The 5,521-nt window shown below is 35.1% G+C and overlaps 1 long non-coding RNA gene across 1 annotated transcript; it reads left to right on the forward strand.

Annotated features, from left to right (window-relative positions):
• Positions 1–1,591: 1,591 nt before the first annotated feature.
• LOC110732065 lies at positions 1,592–5,081 on the forward strand. Its single transcript, XR_002513428.1, has 3 exons — positions 1,592–2,463; positions 4,673–4,732; positions 4,885–5,081. It is a non-coding gene; the product is annotated as an uncharacterized LOC110732065 (long non-coding RNA).
• The last annotated feature ends 440 nt before the right edge of the window (positions 5,082–5,521 follow it).

The raw sequence follows: 5,521 nt of genomic DNA on the forward strand, positions 1-5,521 counted from the left end.
TTGCATCTCTCTCCTTATTTGCGTGCACTATCCTTGTTGTATGTCCTCTTCCCCTCATTTTCCTACTTGTTATCTTATGAGACGTGTAGTAGTGCATTTGACAATCTCTTGCGTTCGTTGCAATATTATTTACTAGAGCGGTCAAACTTGGACCTTAAACAAGCCTTTCTCGGGAAGTAACCCGTGCTTTATTGCTTTTATTCTCTTTTCTTTTTAGAATAGTTTGTGACTCATGGAATTGTTTATGTGCTTTATGTTAGGTACATAAATTGACATACTCTTATGCATTGGTTTTGACCAAGAATCAAGGAAATTTGGCTCCACTTTTGCTAGCACATGGAAAACAAGATTCAATTTTAGAGGTAGTTGGTAGAGGGATAATCGGTCGTCGGACAATCACCCTAAAACCAAACAATATTTCTATCTAAAAAAACCTAAGACAAGTCTAGGGTAAGTAGAGGAACGTATCCACATGGAATGGGTAAAGAACACCAAGAGTATGAAACGGTTGTAAGCTAATTCGGTCACAAATTGGGGGTTTTGATTAAATAGCTACTATGGAGACAAACACTAGGGGGAAATGGGACCCGACACCTACCAAACCGATGGGTAAAAACAATAGGCAAGCATGAACACAACTTTGGTGATAGAAAGGGCACTCAACATTGCCTTCTTTCGAAGCCATAACACTAAGCATTCCTAAACCAAACTCAACTAACGATGTGAAGTAGACTACTAACTCGGGTTTGTCTTTTGATCGGTCTAAGAAAGCATTAAGGCACAAGCAATTGGGATTTCTCACCTAATTGTTGCAACTAAGACTACTACATCATTCAAACAAGGAACCGTAATCAAGAGGAATTTAGCATAATCATATAAGAAAAGGCTCACAACTAGACTCCATCTCTCAATGCAAGCATAGAAGTTAATATATGAGCAATAAGTGGCCATCCAAATACACATGCAATTAAACAAATCTTTAACAATCAATCATAAACCCAAAATGAACATGCAAGCACAAACACCAATCAACCCATGGCTAGGTTGGGTCTTCACCCAACCCCTAGCTATTAACTACTCATAAATCATGGTGAAAAACAATCTAGCAATTAAATCTAGGGTTAACATGAATTCAATTAAATTAGGAGATAGATTAAACAAGGATGGTTGAACATGCAAGAACAATTAACAAAGATTAAGCAAGAACTAAGATTAATCAAAGATAAAATCAGAAAAATAAATAATAAAGGAGAGAGAAAGAGATTACTAATTGATGTTTCAAGATTGAGAAAAATTGTTGTTGGAATTGATAGAACAAACTTCAAATGATTCTTAAAATGATTGAGTTTTGAGGAAAACTAAACTAATTAAAGAGGGTTTAGAGAAAGTAAGGGTCTAAGAAAACTAAAGGGAATTAAGAGAGAAGAAGCCCCATATAAATTAGCCCCCAAAAACTATTTATAACCCCCAATTACATAGTAAACTCCGCAATAAAAAGCTTGCAGGACCTATCGAGAGCGGCCTCTCCATGTCTTAGAGAGGCCACTCTAAATTGGGAGAAATTGAGATAGAATGTTCCGTAGCAGGGTGGAGAGGGCTCTCCAAAAAGGTTAAATGCGCACCGAGTTATTGGCACCGGTTCTTAAAAACCGGTGGGAAAAAATTAGGCGGAAATTTGTATAATAGAAAATGGCACCGGTTCAAACTAAACCGGTGCCAAATTAGTGAAATGGCACCGGTTTAAACCGGTGGGAATTTACTGTAAAAAAAACCGGTCCTCTTATTTTTCCTTCTTTCCCCTCTTCTTTCTTTCTTTTTCTTTCTGATCGCTCTCTCTCTCTCTCCTCTTTCTCCTCTCTCCTCTGCTTTTCTCTCTTTCATTTCACCATACGCGGCGGCGATGGTTACGAAAATCCAACCTCCTAGCTTAGATCTTTTGAATTTTCAAATGTTATTTGCTCGAATTAAGGGTGTTTTTGCTCGATTTTCTACGGTTTTTGTAGTTCAATTTTGTGGGGGTTTTGGGTCGGTTTTTTGCTCAAAAACAAAGGGATGTGGCTTGGATTTGTTCGAATTAAGGGGGTTTTGGCTCGGATTTTCTAGGATTTTCGATTAGTGGTCGAATTTTGTGGGGGTTTTGGGTTAATTTTTTGCTCGAAAACAGAGGGCTGTGGCTCGGATTTGTTCGAATTTTGGGGGTTTTGGCTCGGATTATCTAGGGTTTTCGATTAGTGGTCGAATTTGTAGGTTTTGTGGTCGGAATTCTCGAGGTTTTGGGGTCAAATTTCTGGGGTTTTGCTGGTCGATTTTTTTGGGGTATTGTTGTGGAATTTCTGTAAATTTTGCGGTTGAATTTGTCATCACTTTCTAGAACCTCTCGCCAGAAATGTCCTCAATGTGACGAAGTCCAGGTTGTTCGTGGTATTCATGGTCGAAAATGCTTCTTGGGAGCTCGGAGTTTTGGTATTTCTTGCTTTCTCTTTCAAATCTATCGTTTTTTCTTTCATTTTTGCAATTTCATGTTGTTTTTATGAGAAATTTGGTGTCAAACCTAAAATTTTCGATTATTATTTTTTATTATAATTGTGATTTCTTCATGATTAACTTAGATTGATGTTATGGTAAACCAACAATTTGTACTTAGGGACTTTGTGTAGTCAGTGTTTCTTTGTAACTTACTTATCTATTTTCTGTTGGGCTGTTGACTTAGACTGATGTTATGGTAAGTGTTTGACCGTAAATGTGTAGCAGCAGACTATTTGCAACAATAAAGTACTGATTTTATTCTACTCAAGTGGTAGCTCATTATTTTGTACAATTGATATATTATGTCATTGAATACGGAGATTGCCTATTACATTATGATTGCTGATTAATATGCTTTAGTTGAGTTTGATTGGTTGTTGAGTAGTGAAAAAAGTTATGTTTGAAACTATATTAGACTCTGCTCTAGGAACAATTAGAGCACGTTTACTTTAAAAATCTTTAGACTTTTGTTAAGAATTGGAAAGGTAATTGGTTAAAGGGAAGGAAAGAAAATTAAAGGAATATTTTGAATTAAAACCATTCCCATAAAAAATGGTCTTTGGTTAGTGAATAGAAAAGGAATAGGGTGGTGATAATGCTAACGAGTTAAGGGTTTCCCTTTATGATGGTGTTTGTTGATGCTCAAGTGAGAGCAGTGTCAGAATGAGGGAGTCTTATTGAGTAAGTTCATGGGTTTCCCTTTTTGCTGTAAATATATAAGTAAAAAATGCATGAAAAAGGTTGCAGTACAATTTTCTTGAAGGGTTTTGTTTTGTTTTGTTTTATTTTATTTATTTATTTATTTATTTTTTTTTTTTTTTTTTGTGTTGATTGATAATTGATAGAGCTGAACATGATTTAGATTGTTGAATTTTATTTGATTATAAATTATATGATGAAGGTAAGTGTTGTAGTCAGCTGGAGGTTGAGTACAACGTTGGCCAGAACGTTTGGCGGGAGTGTAGACTTTAGGTTGTCTTCCCTCCAAGTTATTTTTGACATTGGAAGTTTGGAACCTATTATGTTCGAACTTATGAGGGTATGTTTTGAACGTATGGAATTTGTTATATTTGAGGATAAGATACTTATTTTGGCTTAAGCAAGCCTAAGTAAATTGAGGAGAACATTGCCTTAATGTATGCTATATGACCAGTGAACACCCAATGAACTATGTTGCTGTCCAATGTAGCTAGTTGTTTCTGGAATGTGATTTTGATTTGTGATTATTGATTAAAGATTCAATGGATTATTTAAATTCAGAGTTTTTAATCAGAGTTAAGTGATGATTACTTTTTTTCTTATTATTATATTGGGCTGACAACTATAGAATTTGTTTCCTATAACTAATCCTCTCTGCAGTAGCTTTCTAGCTGAATATATATCTCGGATTCTTTGGATTTGTAAAATGTAAGATAGATTTGTCCATAGCATTGTCATATACCTTGTAAATATTGAGTCTTGGAAGATTTACACTGTGCTGAATTTTGTGTCTTTTAATTAAGGTGTTGTGATGAATTGAAATCAGGCTGAAATATTATAGTATCGTTTTTAACTCTTCAGTGTCAGTTGGACAACAGTTTGTTTATTATCATCCATTACAGGAGAAGAAGCTCTTTAGAGGGAGCAGTTTGAGGAGAGGCCCTTTTTTTTTTTTTATGAAACTCGTGCTAATTAAAGTGTAGTGACTAACAAAAAAAAAAAAAGTCAAAAAAGTGTAGTGACTCGACAGACAGTATCACAGTAGGGTTGAGGGATTTGATTTGTGAAGTATTGTGGAAGGAACTAGGCTGATTTTTTAGGAAAACTTTGACTTGGGAGTTAAGATGTTAGTGTTGAAGAGAGGATTGCGAGTTTGTTTATAAATCCTTTCAATTTTATTTTATCTATTTTTTGACATGCTATCCTTGTCAATTCTTCATTGTGGTTTGTCATGAAGTTTGGTGTGCAGTTCTCAGCTTCAGCTATCTGAATGTCGGTGTTCCTTTCTGCTTCTGGTAGATTTATACACTTCTTTTGTACTAGTATCATAATAACTTGGTGGGAATTATTTTCATAGATTGTGTCCATGCTGCTGTATCTTTTGGCTTGTTTCCATATTTTCGTTTGCTAACCTTTGTCATTGTTATTGTTGTAATATTCTTGACAGAGATCATGTTTCTTGGAGGTCTTTGTGAACCTGATTACTTACATATTCAAACTTTTTAAGGTATTACTGGCTGTCTTTAGTCCTTCTTAAGGTGTTTATCAAACTTCTAAGGTTGTACTTTGTTCAGCTAAGATTAATAGGTTAGCTGTTTTAAGTTGGCTGCTCAGAAACTTATCAAGTTCTCAATTATTTTAACATGGTACTGCTTTTAGGTGCAAGGCATGCACTCGGATGTAGGGAGTGGATTGGAAAGGCATTGGCTACCATCTTATTTTGGGCAGCCTATGAAATGCTACGAGCAAGGCAACGGTTGATTGGAGACAAGTATAATGAGGTGGTGGTGTGTACTGTTTCAGACCAGAAAACAATGGAGAGCATTATATAAGGACTGAGAACTGCCTTTTTTTTTTTTTTTTTTTTTTAAAGTTTATTTTAACTTGTATTTTATTTCAGCTTTTGTGTGTAACTTGTATTTTATTTTATTTTTTTGGGCCAAAATGGTAATATTACAACTTTTTTTTAATGAAAATATATATATATATATATATATATATATATATTAGTGTTTTTATATCAATTTAAGTGAAAAAAATGCAATTTTTTTATTTATTTTTTAGGGCCATTTTTGGCACCAGTTTTGAACTGAACCGGTGCCAAAAACCCTTTTTTTGCCACCGGTTCTGAATCGGTGCCAAAACTCCCACTTTTTGGCATCCCTCAAATACTCACTGGTTCAAAACCGGTGCCATATGGGGGTTTTGAACCAGTGCCATTATACATTTTTCTACTAGTGGAGAGGCCTCTCCTTGCGAAAATTCTTGAATCTGTCAAGGGAGGCAGGAACTTTTG

The sequence above is a fragment of the Chenopodium quinoa genome, unplaced genomic scaffold (assembly GCF_001683475.1).
Source record: "Chenopodium quinoa cultivar QQ74 unplaced genomic scaffold, ASM168347v1, whole genome shotgun sequence".
NCBI lineage: Eukaryota > Viridiplantae > Streptophyta > Magnoliopsida > Caryophyllales > Amaranthaceae > Chenopodium > Chenopodium quinoa.